General features: G+C 40.5%; 1 protein-coding gene across 1 annotated transcript in view; it reads right to left on the bottom strand.

Moving 5' to 3' along the window:
* LOC150077635 (radial spoke head 14 homolog) overlaps nucleotides 1-18,054 on the bottom strand; it is a 172,958-nt gene that overhangs the window by 79,468 nt on the left and 75,436 nt on the right. The gene's annotated exons all lie outside the window — the stretch shown is intronic.

Raw genomic sequence — 18,054 nt, 5'->3', positions numbered from 1 at the left:
TCTGTTAAAATCTTTGTGTGTTCTTGAAAGCCACAACAATTTTTTATATGACGTTATCAGGACGACAAGGCAGCACACAATTGTATTATGATTTATGATGTGTTTTCAGTTTTATTTCTTGAATTAACATTAAGGTTGAGAGCCTTCTTGTGATTAAAAGCTGCATTGCAGAAGGTTTGAAGGGCCTGGAAATTGTTGACAGAAGTTTCTTCTCACCTCCGGGACACAAGTTTGGTACTGTTGCCTTAAGAGCTGATCTTAGATTCTCGTAAATGGAGCATTCAAAAAGTACGTGAGGAGAATCTTCCGGTAGCCCACATCGACAGGAGACTGTATTGGAAAGTCTAAATTGGTAGAGTTTTCCGTTAAGCGAACCATGCCCAGTTAGTATGTATTAGGTAAACAGTGAGGGTGAAAACCATTTTCTGGTGGATGATGAGAGTAGTGCAGTTACGTCGGGAACAAAGTTTTTGGTGATAGCTCCTTTTTCAGTAGAATTCTATCTATTCCATCTATTGCCAGGTGTTCACTAACAAATTCCAGCATCTGTTTCGCTCAGTTTTGGGATCAGCCTGAGGGTTAACAATGATTCCCATAAATTCCGTAGAAATGCCTTTGCGGATGTAAAAGCAAAGCCCTCTAAACACAACATGCAGGTCAAGTGGTATAGTGCTTGGAAGAGTCTGTAAAGCTGGAGTTGATACTGTTCGGCAAACGTGAAGTAGGCTAAGGAGAAAACAACGTTGAATAGTGGATAACTTGGTTTGTACAGTTTTGAGTGCAGTACGTCTAAACCAAAGGCTGGCAGCATAGGTTGTAATTGGGATTATGGCAGCATTATAAAATAGATGTAGAGTTTTAGTGTTCAATCCCCAGTCTTGTCTGGTAATTTGGAGCAGCATTGCAGTAAAACTCTTAACTTTGACGGACAGATGTTGAATATGCTCAGTAAAGGAAAAGTGGTCGTCGATGATGACTCCTAAAAATTTGGTGCTTCGGACAAGTGGAAGTGATTTCTTGTCAAGTTTTACAACTGGTGGTCTGCGATAGTCTAATTTGTGTTTAAAAATCATGATCTTCGATTTGGTTGGGGATAATTTTAATTTGTTCTTAGAGGCCCAGGACGATAGTTCAAAGAGTATTTTATTGGCATAGAGTTCTAATTCAGATCTTGAGTTTCCATTCACTAAAATGATAATGTCATCTGCATATGCAAGTTGGTGCACATTTTGAAATTCAGTCGTCCTAAGCAGCCAATCAACGAGAACTAGATTCCAAATCAAGGGACCCAAAATTGATCCTTAAGGGCAACAACAGGAGTCAGATCTGTGCATCTTCATGCCTTTAGTGATGCCGGTGACGGTGCGATCAGCAAAGTAGTTTTTAACAAGTTTATAAAGCTGAAGAGAGCAGTCATTGGAACGGAGTCTACTGAGGGCACTCTCCCACCATAAAGTATCAAAAGCACCCTCAAAATCGATAAAGATTGCCACAACATACTTGGAAGTGGAGCAGTCAATGAGGTGGTGGAGTTCTAATAAGGCGTCTTCACATCCAAGCCCTTGCCTAAATCCGTATTGAAGAGCAGATGTGGAGTTTGTGGTTCCCTGCAGTGTCGTTATTTTATTGGCGATTAATCTCTCTAACACTTTTCCCAGGTGAGAGAGCAAGGCTTATGGAGCGGTAGGATCTGGCATTATCTAGTGGCTTACCAGGTTTATGTAAAATCTTAAAAATGGCGTGTTTCCATGGTTTGGGAAATGTTCCAGTATTTAAGCAGTTGTTGAATAATTTAGGTAGAACTTTGGGCCTTAGGTCATAAAAGTGTATTGTCAATCAGGTCATCACCAGGACATTTGTTTTACTGAATTTTATTCAAGATTGAAGTAAGTTCTTCTGCAGTGAATGGACTTGTTTCTTCTAAAGGAAGGTATTTTTGGTTTAAATCTCAAATAGATAGATGGTGTGAAGTGTCAATAGTGAGATCATCATTAGGCAGCAGTTGGTCCAAGATGGCATTTATGGAGTCTGTTAGTGTAATAGTTTCCGTACTGTTGGAGGTAATGCAGTTAAAAATGTCACCCAAGATCATTTTATTTTTGACAATTTTATAGATGACGCCCCAAGGATTATTATTGCCAGACGTGCGGACAAAATTGTGCCAGGATTGCAATTTGCTTTCATAAATCAATTTTACGTATTTTCTTTTGAGAGTTTTGTATTCTTCACGTAATCTGTTGACTTCTTCTTGAGGCCAAGTACGCCGTTTGCGCTGAAAATTGCTTCTGGCTTTATGTACAAGTTTCCAAGTAGAGGAAAGTTCGTTATTCCACCAAGGTGTGCAGTTAGTTTTTAGTTTCTTTTTATGCGTAGATTTCTGAATTGCAGTGATGATAATGTTTTGAATCTGCAGTGCTAGTTGTTCGGTGATAAGAGAATTAAAATTTTCTAGGTTGTCTTCAGGCAAGTGAGAGAGAACGGAAAGATTAAAACGTTCCCGTTTTATGTGTCTAAGGAGTAACGTATGAGATTACGAAGAGGTTGTTGAAGAGAAAGAGTTGATCCCAGCAGGAAGACGATAGAGCGATGGTCACTTGTTGTCAGGTCAGTTTCGACGTGCCAGTCAGCAATATAAGGAGCAATACGGGCTTTTGCCAGTCTTGTATATATAGTGACACAGTATTTAGGTTCAGGTGCCACCAGTGGTTTCCCACATCTGCAACATATGTACTCTGTGATGAAATGCAGAACTACTGCACAGCCAGAAAAAAAGTGTAATGTCTGGTTAATGTAGTATTGTGCTTTGTTCTGTTGTTGTGTCTGGCTGCTTGGCCACGGGGCTCCTACTGGGGGACTTCACGTTGCCCGCCACAACCACTGGGGGGTGAACTAGGCTGCCCATTATACTCTGGCTGCCTCTGTCAGGGTTGCCTGAGCTTCCTGACAGAAGTCATAAAAAAAAATAATAATAATAAAATAAATAAAAAAAATAATAAAAAATAAAAAAAAATAATAAAAATAATAAAAAAATAAAATAAAAAATAAATAAAATTTAAAAAATAATAAAAAATAAAAAAAATAATAAAAATAATAAAAAAATAAAATAAAAAATAAATAAAATTAAAAAAATAATAAAAATAATAAAAAATAATAAATAAAAAATAATAATAAAATAAAAAAAATGAAGAGTGAAAAAAAAAAGTTGAGGCTGTAAAAGTTGAGGTTGAGTGGAGCCCCTCAGGGTTCAGTGTTGGGTCCATTGTTGTTTTCTCTATTTATAAATAATAATGATGATGGCATATCAAGCTTAATGTCCAAGTTTGCAGACGATACAAAGGTTGACAAGGTTGTTAAGGACACTACTGACAGTATGTTGCTGCAACAGGATCTGGAAAGGTTGAGCAGATGGGCTGAGAGGTGGCAAATGAAGTTTAACATTGACAAATGTAAAGTACTACACATGGGAAACAGTAATCCCAGAGTAACATATCAACAACTATGGTACTACACTGACAGTGGTAGAGAATGAAAAGGACTTGGGGGTAATTGTGCAGGCAGATATGAAGTTTACTGAGCAGTGCAGACGGGCTGCAAGAGTAGCTCATGGTGTCTTGTCAATGATATACAAGAATTTTTCTAGCAGGGATAAGGAGGTGATTATTCCCTTATATAAGGCAATGGTCAGGCCACACCTTGAGTACTGTATACAGGTCTGGAGGCCTCATTTCAAGAAGGATGTAGAGCTGCTGGAACGAGTGCAGAGAACGGCAACAAGATTAGTGAATGGAACAAAGGGTTGCTCTTATGAAGGAAGGCTTAAGTTTGCAAATTACAGTGTCTGGAGACTAGGCACCAGCAAGGTGATCTGATAGAGGTGTATAAAGCCTTGAATGGTTTGAGCATGCTCAATGCTGATGGGATTCTTCCTCTTATTCAGAATAATCACCTGAGAGGGCATAAATTCAAATTGAGGAAAGACAGATGTAGGATAGATGTGCAGAAATTTGCCTTTAGGCAGCAGGTAGTTGGTTGGTGGAACAGACTTCCATCCCTTGTTGTGGAAGTTGATAGCCTAAATAAATTTAAGGCTCAGCTGGACAGGTATTTCGAACAAACATAGGAGTGAAAATTGGAGTGGTTTTTTTTTTTGGCTGATGCTGCATAAGCTGTTTCGGGAGGAAACAAGAGGGAGTAATACTCTTGATTTGATTATCAGCAGTGATTCTTCATGCATTAAGAATCTGCAGATAAATGAACCACTAGGTGGCAGTGATCACAGTGTGCTGAAGTGGGATTCACTCAAAGAGGTAACTACCATCAGGGGTAAAGGGAAGGGTTATTGCTTCCGTAAAGGCGACTACGATGGACTGAGACAGTATATAAATTCTATACAGTGGGACCAACTGATGATGTTACCAACAGCAAATTCAAAATGGGAAGCATTCAAAGAACTTATCTTGGAAGCTACTAGGCTTTACATACCAACTAAGAAATATTGTTCAAGGTTTAGGCCAAAATGGATGTCAGATGAACTAAAGAGGCATATGGCAGAGAAGAAAAATGCATGGGATACTTACAAATTAACACATGACACAGAAGCCTATGATAGATACAAGTTGATATGCAACCAAGTTACAAAGGAGGTTAGGCAGGCGAAGGCAGATTACGAGAAATTTTTGGCAAGGGAAGCAAAGAAAAACAGCAAAGAGTTCTTTACTTATGTAAACTCTAGAAGGAAGGGGATGAATCAGATTGGTCCACTTGATATTGATGGGTCAACTGTTGATGATCCTGCTCAGGTAGCTAACAAACTAAATGAATATTTTGCATCGACATTCACACATGAGGAGTTATTCAGCAAGGGGAATGCCAGAGGTGTATTCAACTCTAGCAGTAAGCTACAGAATCTTGAAATAACTGGGAGTAAAGTGGAAGAGAAACTGTTGAAGATAAACACAAGAAAGGCACCCGGGGTGGATGGGATCTATCCAGTTATATTAAAGGAGGCAGCAAAGGAAGTAAGCAAACCCTTAGCCATAATTATGAGAGCTTCCTTGGACTCAGGGGAGGTACCCATAGACTGGAAATGTGCAAATGTGACCCCAATTCACAAAGGAGGATCAAAGGCTGACACAAGTAATTATAGACCTGTGAGCTTAACTTCTGTTCCAGGAAAATTAATGGAGGCACTGGTTAAAGAAGCACTGCAGGATCATTTAGACTAGACTTCAGTTATAGCTCGGACACAGCATGGTTTTGTTAAGGGGAAGTCTTGCCTGACCAACTTGATTGGATACTATGATGCAGTCACAAAAGAACTGGATGCAGGGAATAACTTTGATATTATATACTTGGATCTTAGAAAGGCTTTTGATACTGTTGCACATGGAAGACTGCTACACAAATTGGAGCAGTGTGGCATTGGAGGCAAGTTGCTGCTATGGATAAAGGGGTGGTTGAGGGGGAGAAGACAGAGAGTGGTAATTAATGGACACTGCTCATCGTGGACTAATGTTATTAGTGGAGTCCCTCAGGGCTCAGTGTTGGGTCCATTATTGTTTTCTGTATTTATAAATGATATTGATGATGGTATATCAAGCTTAATGTCCAAGTTTGCAGATGATACAAAGGTTGGCAGGGTTGTCAAGGACACTACTGACACTATGCTGCTGCGACAGGATCTGGAAAGGATGAGCAGATGGGCTGAGAGGTGGCAAATGAAGTTTAACATTGACAAATGTAAAGTACTACACATGGGAAACAGCAACCCCAGAGCAACGTATCAACTCTGTGGTACTACACTGACAGTGGTAGAGAATGAAAGGGACTTGGGGGTGGTTGTGCAGGCAGATATGAAGTTCTCTGAGCAGTGCAGACGGGCTGCAAGAGTAGCTCATGGAGTATTGTCAATGATATACAGGAATTTTTCCAGCAGGGATAAGGAGGTGATTATTCCATTGTATAAGGCAATGGTCAGGCCACACCTAGAGTACTGTATACAGGTCTGGAGGCCTCATTTCAAGAAGGATGTAGAGCTGCTGGAACGAGTACAGAGAAGGGCAACAAGATTAGTGAATGGAACAAAGGGGTGCTCTTACGAAGAAAGGCTTAAGTTTTGCAAATTACAGTGTCTAGAGACTAGGCACCAGCGAGGTGATCTGATAGAGGTGTATAAAGCCTTGAATGATTTAAGCATGCTCAATGCTGATGGGATTCTTCCTCTAGCTCAGAAAAATCACCTGAGAGGGCATAAATTCAAATTGAAGAAAGACAGATGTAGGATAGACGTGCGGAAATTTGCCTTTAGCCAGCGGGTGGTTGGTTGGTGGAACAGACTCCCATCCCTTGTGGTGGAGGTTGATAGCCTAAATACGTTTAAGGCTCAGCTGGACAGGTATTTTGAATGAACAGAGGGGTGAAGTGGAAGTGGGTTTTTTTTTTTTTTTTTTGGCTGATGCTGCATAAGCTTGCTTTCTTGCATCAAATGCCTCTACTAATGCTAATGCTAATGCTAATAAGCTTGCTTTCTTTCATCATATGCTAATGCTAGTTAGTACAGTACGTATATTATTTAAGCTATATACGCAAGTGTAAATTTATTTTTATTTTGTTAACCTGTGGATAATATTTTTCCGATTTTCATGTATAATTTAATTTTGTTAATTGGCAAGGTAATAGAAGTGTAAATTTGTGCTTTATATCTTCATATCTGCAATAAGGCCTATAAGGTTGGGATTATTCATACCACAAATTTAAACAGATATGCCAACCGTTTAAAATTGATTTAATAGTAAAATAAAATAAAATAAAATGATGCAAAAGACTGTAAAATAATATTTACAAATATCTGATTTACAAAAAAAAAAAAAAAAAAAAAAAACTAGTTTACAACGAAAATAAAATAAAATAAAATAAGTAAATAAGTTAAAATGCATTAAAATATAAATTTAAAAGCGATAAAAACACTATTGAAGCTTTCGGAGGTGTCTGCCTCCTTCCTCAGCAATAATGAAACTTAAGCGACACATCCTTAAATACCAGGTTCACGGCACACGTGAATGACCAGGCGCATACTCGGTATTCCTTTCACGTGTACCAGAACCGGATGTGGTCTGGGGGCGTGGAGAACTAAAACGTTTATCTCTCTCAAAACTACTGCCTCAAAAAGAGGGTGAAGCCTAATTCCCGTCTCTGTTCATGCTATTGTTGCCAGAGGATCCAATCCACAGACTTTCCAGTCACTTGTGGTCTCAGAATCTATGCGCCCGGTCAAGGATGACAGCGTTGTCGGGGGAGATCTGGTGTTGTTTTTCCCAATAGTGCTCGGCAATGGCGGATTTATTGAGCTCTGCGGTTCATATCGCTCTTGAATGTTCCCCCAGACAGTCCTTGAGACGCCACCCTGTCTCCCCCACATAACATTTCCCACAATCCGGGCATGTGATCTCATATACGACCCCACTACTAGAATCCCTAGTAATGGGGTCTTTGACCTGTGACACTACTGTTTGCAACCTCCGGCCTGGGAGCTGCACACAGCGTGTCTGAAAGTAGCAAAGCATCCTTGCAATGCGATCTGACAGGCCCAGATAGTAGGGAACATACACTGTGGTAAGCGGTACAGGCGGAACTACACGATTGAGCTCTTCCTCTCTATTGTATTTATCAATGACTCTCTGGAGGTAACCGCACCTCATAAGATTCGTTGTAATTTGCCTAATTTCCTTCTCCCCCTTCTCAGAGGTGCTGCAACGTGTCCTCACCCTACCCAAAAGTGCTCTGGCCATACTATTTTTATGTTGGGCAGTCTGTGCTGTCCTATAATGTGTATACTGGCCCCTACACATTGGTTTCCTATAAACCTTGATTCTAAGTCTGGGGCCTTCCCTATATACCATTATGTCCAGAAATGGGAGAGTGCCATCTATTTCTACCTCTGAGGTGAATTTTATAAAGGGGGAGAAACTCTGAGAAACGAGACCACATCTTCCTCCCTCCCCTTCTTTACAATAGTGAACGTGTCATCAAGATATCGTTTCCACTTACGCATAGGGAACTCCAATCTCGCAAAAACCCTATTCTCTAATTCCTCCATAGCCAGATTTGCAACAATGGTGCTGACTGGAGAACCCATGGCTGTGCCATGAACCTCTTTATACATCACTTCTTGGAAAACCAAGGTTGTACTAGAAAGACATAATTCAACAGCACAACATATATCTTCTATGTTTAGGTGGGATCTAGCACTTAAGGTATTATCCTTCTGTAAAGCCAACTTCACACATTCTAACCCATGTGCTATGGGGATACACGTGAATAATGATATGACATCTAATGACATCATCATGTGGTCCTCCCCTATATCTTGACTCCTTACAAAGTTCACAAATTCCACACTATCTCCAATGACCAATGTGGACCGACCCACAACCGGAGAAATCAGCTGTGCCAGATATTTAGATAGAGCATACGTAGGGCTACCAATGAAGGAAACTATGGGCTGTAATGGAACATTATTATTATTATTATTAGCCATATGGTGCAAGGAAGCCTGAGGCTTATGATGCACTAGACAAAAAAAAAAAATTCACAAGTTACCCTGAGCGAGCGAGCGAGCGAGCGAGAGAGAGAGAGAGAGAGAAGTAGAAAGGAATCACCAAGAAAAAGAAGAATGATGATGTCCAGCTCAGGACCCTGGGTGTGCCAAGCCCATACTCCCCAGATGTGAGTCCCTGGGGGTCTCCTTGTGCGTCTTAGGTAACCCATAAAATCTGGGCAGCCGACACCCTGTTGCATGCATGGACCAATACTTGTCCTTTGAAATCGTTTCCATTTTTAGCCAGGAAAGTAGCATCTTATTTACACGCTGTTCTAAGCTAGCCAAGGGGTTTCTATGGATAACCTTAGAAGTACCACTATCACCTAATAAGTCTAACGCTTTCTTGTGGTAATCTTCCTTGCTTAATACCACCGTTGATCTGCCTTTGTTTGCTGGTAGGATTATAATGTCTTCGTCCTGTTTAGGTTCTTCTAGTGCTTTCTTCTGTTTCGGGGTAAGATTTGGAGCAACCATTTTTGCCTGGCCCGGGATTGCAACAGCTTTAACACGAATTTGATTGGCAATGTGTTCAGGTAATTTGCTAATTGCCCTCTCAATGCCCATAGATTAGCATTAGCAGAGGCATATGATGCAAGAAAGCAAGCTTATTCAGCATCAGCCAAAAAAAAAAAAAAGAGACACACAACTCCCATTTCACCCCTCCGTTCGTTCGAAATACCTGTCCAGTTGAGTTTTAAATTTGTTTAGGCTATCAACTTCAACAACAAGTGATGGAAGTCGGTTCCACCAACCAACCACCCGCTGGCCAAAGGCAAATTTCCGCACATCTATCCGACATCCGTCCTTCCTCAATTTGAATTTATGCTCTCTGAGGTGATTATTCTGAGCAAGATGAAGAATCCCATTGGCATTGAGCATACTCAAACCATTCAAAGCCTTATACACCTCTATCAGATCACCTCGCCGGTGCCTAGTCTCCAAACTCTGTAATTTGCAAAACTTAAGCCTTTCTTCATAAGAGCAACCCTTTGTTCCATTCACTAATCTTGTTGCCCTTCTCTGTACCTGTTCCAGCAGCTCTACATCCTTCTTGAAATGAGGCCTCCAGACCTGTATACAGTACTCAAGATGTGGCCTAACCATTGCCTTATACAAGGGAATAATCACCTCCTTATCCCTGCTAGAAAAATTCCTGTATATCATTGACAAGACACCATGAGCTACTCTTGCAGCTCGTCTGCACTGCTCAGAGAACTTCATATCTGCCTGCACAATTACCCCCAGGTTCTTTTCATTCTCCACCACTGTCAGTGTAGTACCGCAGAGTTGATACGTTGCTCTGGGGTTACTTTTTCCCACATGTAGTACTTTACATTTGTCAATGTTAAACTTCATTTGCCACCTCTCAGCCCATCTGTTCAACCTTTCCAGATCCTGTTGCAGCAGCATAGCGTCAGTAGTGTCCTTAACAACCCTGCCAACCTTTGTATCATCTGCAAACTTGGACATTAAACTTGATATCCCATCATCAATATCATTCATAAACACCGAAAACAACAACGGACCCAACACTGAACCCTGAGGAACTCCACTAATTACATTAGTCCACGTTGAGCAGTGTCCATTGATTACCACTCTCTGTCTTCTGCCACTCAACCATCCCCTTATCCATAGCAGCAATTTGCCTCCAATGCCACACTGCTCCAATTTGTGCAGCAGTCTTCCATGTGCAACAGTATCAAAAGCCTTTCTAAGATCCAGATATATAATATCAAAGTTATTCCCTGCATCCAGTTCTTTTGTGACTACATCATAGTATCCAATCAAATTGGTTGGGCAAGACCTGCCCTTAACAAAACCATGCTGCGTCTGAGCTATAACTGAATTCTTGTCTAGATGATCCTGCAGTGCTTCTTTAACCAGTGCCTCCATTAATTTACCTGGAACAGAAGTTAAACTAACAGGTCTATAATTACTTGTGTCAGCCTTTGATCCTCCTTTGATCCTCCTGTGAATTGGGGTTACATTTGCACATCTCCAGTCTATGGGTACCTCCCCTGAGTCCAAAGAAGCTCTCATAATTATGGCTAAGGGTTTGCTTACTTCCTTTGCTGCCTCCTTTAATATAACTGGATAGATCCCATCCACCCCAGGTGCCTTTTTTATGTTTATCCTCAACAATCTCTCCTCCACTTTCCTCTCAGTTATTACAAAATCATCCAGCTCACTGCCAATGTTTACTTTTCCTACGTCATTCTCCTTCCTGAATAACTCCTCATGCGTGAATGTAGATGCAAAATACTCGTTTAGATTGTTAGCCACCTGAGCAGGATCCTCAACTGTTGAACCATCAATATCCAGTGGACCAATCTGATTCATCCCTTTCCTTCTTGAGTTTAAATATGTAAAGAACTCTTTTCTGTTTTTCTTTGCATCCTTTGCCAAGGATTTTTCGTAGTCTGCCTTTGCCTGCCTAATCTCCTTTGTGACTTGGTTACAGACCAACTTATATCTATCATAGGCTTCCATGTCACCTATTAATTTGTATGTATCCCATGCATTTTTCTTCTCTGCCACATGTCTCATTAGTTCATCTGACACCCATTTAGGCCTGAACCTTGAACAATATTTCTTAGTTGGTATGTAAAGCCTGGTAGCCTCCAAGATTAGTTCCTTGAATGCTTCCCATTTTGAGTTTGTTGTTGGTAACATGATCAGTTGGTTCCACTGTATAGAATTTAAATACTGTCTCAGACCATCATAGTCGCCTTTACGAAAGCAATAACCCATTCCTTTACCCCTGATGCTAGTTACCTCTTTGAGTAAATGCCACTTCAGCACACTGTGATCACTGCCACCTAGTGGTTGCTTTACCTGCAGATTCTTAATGCACGAAGAATCACTACTGATAATCAAATCAAGAGTATTACTCCCTCTAGTTGCCTCCCGAACATGCTGATGTAAGGAACTATCATCCAATAAATCCACAAAAGCCTTGCTAGTGTGTGAATGACCAACCCACAAATTCCAGTCAATATCTGGGAAATTAAAATCGCTCATTATACAATTCTGATTTACTGGCCCACTCTATTTCCCTGTACACTTTCTTATTATACTCATCAGAGTCATTAGGCCTATAGGTCACTCCTACTCTCAATTTTTATCTCCCAATGCTTAGGTCACACCAAACTGACTTGACCCTGCTATGTCCAGCGATGCTGACTGGCTTCACTTCCTTGGATTTTATGTGTTTCTTAACTAATAGCCTAATCCCTTCTCCCTTACTATCCTGTCTATTATTTCTGTAGTAGACATTGTACTCCCCAAATTCCAGTTCTGCTTTCCTTATATCTGTGTGACACCACGTCTCTGATATCCCAACAATATTCGCCTTTTATGATTTGAGCAATACCTCAAATTGATCAAATTTACTTATCAACCTCCTAGCATTGGTGTACACGCAAGTATACATGCACCTGTTCCTATTCTTAGCTACACTAACACAACCCATGTGTTTACTTGTACTGCAATGACTCCCAGCAGTCTCTGAAATATCCTACATCTTGTTTTCCAGGCTTCTGCTCATTCCAACAGAAGCAGTGCAAGAATCACTTTCACCTCTGCCAGTGGCTACTGTTAATCTATTATTCCTTGTATCCCCCAAGCTAGCAGTTTTCCGAGCCACCTAACACTGCCTCGGTAGCATCAGCAAATATTCTTGCACCCTTTCTATTTAAGTGTATTCCATCCCTGTAGAAGCAGTCTCTCCTGTTAAACAAGTACAGACCAGGCTGAAAAAAATTCTACCCCTTCAACCTTGCACAATCTTTCCAGGGCCGTATTGATCGACAAGGCTCTCATCATATACTCCCTCCTATCATGTATATGGAGAATTGCAGATACTTTCAAATTCAACCCTAATTTACGGCTGTTTTTCAACAGTGACCTGTACTTGTTAAGTAATTCTACTGGTCTCGTACTCTTAATATCATTAGTGCCAACGTGTACAACAATATCACCTTTTGTGCCCTTAAAGATGATATACACTCTACAATGTCATCAACCTTTGCCCCTGGCAGGCATACCCTGGTACTGTTCCACCTATCCTTTTTACAAAGGATGTTCCCTCTTTCCCTGATAATAGTCACTAACAACTACTAGTTCCTGTGGGACCAGCGCATTCTGCCTTGGGGGTTGCAGCTGTGTTGTGTGATGACCAAGTGCAAGCTCTGCGTTATGTGGGCAGCTGAGAGCTTGATGGGCCCCTGAATTTAGATCCTTTGAGGGCATCCACACTGTCCTTCAAGCTCTCATATAGCCCCAAACAACACTGAGTTGTCGCCTGATTTCGTTACACTCCTTGCATCGCGCTGCTTTTGCGGCTCTGGTCTGAGTCATGATTTCGATTTAATTTCAATAAAATTTCAATTTTAGTCGTAAATTATAACCCTAAATTTGTATCTGAACACAGTTATGATGGTATATATATTTTTCAATATCACATATTATCTACGAGTTCCATTTATATAACTTCTGTATCAAGTTATGTATTAATTAATTATGTTACGTTTGTAATCTAAGTCATTATATGGATTTAGTTAAAATTCAATTTAATTTCGTTAATCTTCGTTATCAATTAAATTGACAACGAAGTTTAACAAAATTAATAGATTTTACTGATTAATTGACAATATTATATTATATACTGTACTATATTAAGCTTACGCTATCTAGTTCGGGATATAAAGTCTCGTATAACAATGGCGGCAAGTTACGAAAGATAAATCTAGGGACACTTAAGTATTAATTAACTTCCAAATCTCGCTGTCTCAATTCAGAATAAACACTTTTATGCAATTACAAGGCCGAGTAAAGAATAAATACACCAGATTAATCAGAAAATCACAAAAATAATGCTATACTACTAAATTTAAATCAAAAGTTTTAGAAAAACAATAATTTCAAATCAATAAATAAGAAAATGCACTTAGTGGCTTTGGACATGTCTGGCTTCCACTAGCCTCATCAGCAGACTCTCAAAGAAATTAGTGGATCAGTGGCCAGTTAGATGGGATAAAAGTGTAACTGGTAGCACAACATATTTTTTTATTCCAAAAGTAAGCTATAATTCAACGATTCATCAAAAAGGTAGTTTTATCCTTACATGGAGACTTCCTATGTAATCAATGGTCGTGGCTCATTAAAAAATAAGTTATTCCAACTGGGTCTAGTTGCACAACCATATTGTATTTGTGGTATGCTGGAAATGTGGGATCATAAACTATATGACTGTTCCATTGCTGGACAGTGCAGTGTCGAATCAGTTTTGTGTGCCATAAGCACTGGAAAAGAAAAACTGAGAGTAGGAGTGTGTTATAGACATAATGACTCTGATAAGTATGAAAAACACCTGCACAGAGAAATAGTGGGCCAGTAAATCAGAGACTCTTATAATGGGAGATTTTAATTTCCCAGATATTGACTGGAATTTGTGGGTTGGTCACTCACACGCTAGCAAGGCTTTTGTGGATTAACTGGATGATTGTTTTCTACATCAGCATGTTTGGAAGGCGACTGGAGGGAGTAATACTCTTGATCTGATTATCAGTAGTGATTCTTCATGCACTAAGAATCTGCAGATAAAGAAACCACTAGGTGGCAGTGATCACAGTGTGCTGAAGTGGGATTTACTGAAAGAGGTAACTACCATCAAGGGTAAAGGGAAGGGTTTTTGCTTTTATAAAGGTGACTACGGTGGTCTGACACAGTGGGACCAACTGATGATGTTTACCAACAGCAAATTCAAAATGGGAAGCATTCAAAGAATTTATCTTGGAAGCAACTAGGCTTTACATACCAACTAAGAAATATTGTTCAAGGTTTAGGCCTAAATGGATGTCAGATGAACTAATGAGACATATGGCAGAGAAGAAAAATGCATGGGATACATATAAATTAATGGGTGACATGAACGCCTATGATAGATATAAGCTGGTCTGTAACCAAGTCACAAAGGAGATTAGGCAGGCAAAGGCAGATTATGAGAAATCTTTGGCAAAGGATGCAAAGAAAAACAGCAAAGAGTTCTTTACCTATGTAAACTCTAGAAGGAAAGGGATGATTCAGATTGGCCCACTGGATGTCGATGGTTAAAGAGTTGATGATCCTGTTCAGGTAGCTACCAAACCAAATGAGTATTTTGCATCTCCATTCACACATTTGGAGTTATTCAGGGAGGGGAATGCTAGAGGAGAACTAAACAGTGAACTAAACTAAACTAAACTAGCAGTGAGCTGGATGATTTTGTAATAACTGAGATGAAAGTGGAGGAGAAATTTTTAAAGACAATCATAAGAAAGGCACCTCGGGTTGATGGGATCTATCCAGTTATATATCTGGAACGAAGTAGGGGTGAAATCGGTGCTTTTTTTTTTTTTTTTTTTTACTTTTTTTTTTTATTTGGCTGATGCTGCATAAGCTTGCTTTCTTGCATCATATGACTCTATTAATGCTAATGCTAAATGCATTAGCATTAGTAGATGCATATGGTGCAAGAAAGGCAGCATCAGCCAAAAAAAAAAAAAAAAACCTCACATTTCAGCTTTCTCAACCCATTCAAGGCCTTATACACCTCAATCAGATCACCTCGCAGGTTCCTACTCTCTAGACGCTGCAATTTGCAGAACTTAAGCCTTTCTTGGTAAGAGCACCCCTTTGTTCCCCTCACCAATATTTCTGCCCTTTGTACTCGTTCTAGCAATGCTACATCCTTCCTAAAAGGAGGAATCCAGACCTGTACACAGTATTCAAGGTGTGGCCTGAGCATGCTTTGTATAACTGGATAATCACCTCCTTGGCCCTACTAGCAAAATTCCTATATATCACTACGAAAATTTTTATTTTTTATTTTTATTTCTCAGAGCAAACTAAACTAAAATTACAATTAATTAGCTTTCGGCTGAGTGGACAGCCTTCTTCAGATAGAAACATACTTTGAATGGTAGTTGGAATAGAGATGTGCACTGCCAGGATGGTGCATGAGGTGCGTGGCTAATTGTTTGAGGTTGATGTTTGTGGCTGTGACGTATGGTGGTGACGTGGCCAGCGTTTGTCTATGGACAGAATTACTGCTTCTGTGATGGGGTTAACTTGACAACCACTGTTCCTGTTCAAAGAGGTATCCGAGCATTTTATGTTTAACGATTCCAACCAGGTGCGCCTTAGGTAATGGTGGGACCTGTCCACGACCACAACATCGCGGTGTGGGTCAATGTCGTGGTGGGTTGTCCAGACATGCTTGACGATAGCTGAGTGTTCCACATCTGCCAAACGGATCGCCCTTTTATGCTCTGAGAGACGTTTCTCGAGTCGACGTCCAGTCTCTCCAAAGTAGCAGTGTAGTCACGGCAAGAGATGCGATAGACCAAACCGCTCTGTAGAAGGGTGGTGACGGGTGTTTTTACGTTGGAAATGAGAATGCAGTTTCTTGCCTGGGAGTTGGATGCACTTTATCCCATGTGATTTTAGGATTCTACCGATCTGTTGTGACAGGTTGGGGTAGTATGGGATAAATGCCCTTGTGGATGACTCGTCACTGTTGGCCGTCACATGGTCGCGTGCCCATAGATCACACCTGTCAAGGATGTCGATGGGATAGCCACACCTCGTAAGGTCTACTTTGACCCTGGTGATCTCTTTGCGTCTTTCATCTGCGGAGCTGGAGTGTGTCCAGGCGCGAGTTAGCAAGGTTCGGGCAGTGGAGAGGAGGTGGAGGATGAGGGCATTTATCCCATACTACCCCAACCTGTCACAACAGGTCGGTAGAATCCTAAAATCACATGGGATAAAGTGCATCCAACTCCCAGGCAAGAAACTGCGTTCTCTCATTTCCAACGTAAAAACACCCGTCCCCACCCTTCTACAGAGCAGTTTGGTCTATCGCATCTCTTGCCGTGACTGCACTAGCTGCTACTTTGGAGAGACTGGACGTCGACTCGAGAAACGTCTCTCAGAGCATAAAAGGGCGATCCGTTTGGCAGATGTGGAACACTCAGCTATCGCCAAGCATGTCTGGACAACCCACCACGACATTGACCCACACCGCGATGTTGTGGTCGTGGACAGGTCCCACCATTACCTAAGGCGCACCTGGTTGGAATCGTTAAACATAAAATGCTCGGATACCTCTTTGAACAGGAACAGTGGTTGTCAAGTTAACCCCATCACAGAAGCAGTAATTCTGTCCATAGACAAACGCTGGCCACGTCACCACCATACGTCACAGCCACAAACATCAACCTCAAACAATTAGCCACGCACCTCATGCACCATCCTGGCAGTGCACATCTCTATTCCAACTACCATTCAAAGTATGTTTCTCTCTGAAGAAGGCTGTCCACTCAGCCGAAAGCTAATTAATTGTAATTTTAGTTTAGTTTGCTCTGAGAAATAAAAATAAAAATTTTCGTAGTATGAATCCAGAGCACGTAGGCCTCTTTCATTATATTCCTATATATCATTGACAAGACTCCATGACCTGCCCTGGCAGCCAGTGTACACTGCTCAGAGAACTTCATATTTGACTGCTCCATTAACCCCGGGTCTTTTTCACTTTCCACTTCCCTGAGGGTACGTTTCTCTTTGGTTGTTGCTACCCATATGCAGTACTTTGCATTTGTCAATGTTAAATTTCAATTGCCACTTCTCGGCCCATTTTCCCAACCTATCTAGATCCAGTTGGAGTAACACACTGTCTTTACTGTTGTTAACTACCCTGCCGACCTTTGTATCATCTGTAAACTTGGGCATTAAACCTGATATACCTTCATCAATATTATTGATAAATATACAAAACAACAATGGGCCCAACACCAAACACATGGGAACTCCATTAATAACATTTGTCCATGAAGAGCGGTGTCCACTGATTACCACTCTATGTTGTCTCACATTCAACCATCCTTTTATCCATTGTAGCAACTTACCCTTAATGCCATACCTCTCCATTTTGTACAGCAGTCTTTCATGTGCAACAGTATCAAAAGCTTTCCTGAAATCCAAGTATATGATATCAAAATTATTTTTGGCATTCAGTTCCTTTGTGACAACATCATGAAGTCAGTTTGCTGTAAGATAAAATCTATAACAATCACCTAGATAAAAGATTTAACAATTAATTCTTAATCCTCTCTGAAAATCAGAGAGGATTAAAGCTCTGGAGGGTGATTGCATATATCTAATTATGGTAAAAAAAAGCAGCATATAAAACTATTAATTTATGTTAATGAGCTATTTTTAGATTACTGGATGATCCTTTGGACTCTGTTCATTGATGACAATGAATAACATCCAACTGCAAACACATAAAAACGGACCAAACTAACATGCTACAGCTACTGAACTTCACTGCTGATGCACTGCCAATTTTGGTAAAACCTTTATTTGGCCATAGACCACACCCACTTATCCACCTGATGACTGTGTAGCCTGATTCA

This window comes from Mastigoproctus giganteus, chromosome 11 (genome assembly GCF_048544385.1).
Source record: "Mastigoproctus giganteus isolate SK-2022 chromosome 11, ASM4854438v1, whole genome shotgun sequence".
NCBI classification, from domain to species: domain Eukaryota; kingdom Metazoa; phylum Arthropoda; class Arachnida; order Uropygi; family Thelyphonidae; genus Mastigoproctus; species Mastigoproctus giganteus.
Note: the sequence above shows the minus strand (reverse complement) of the source record. Positions and strands in the feature narration are given on the sequence as shown.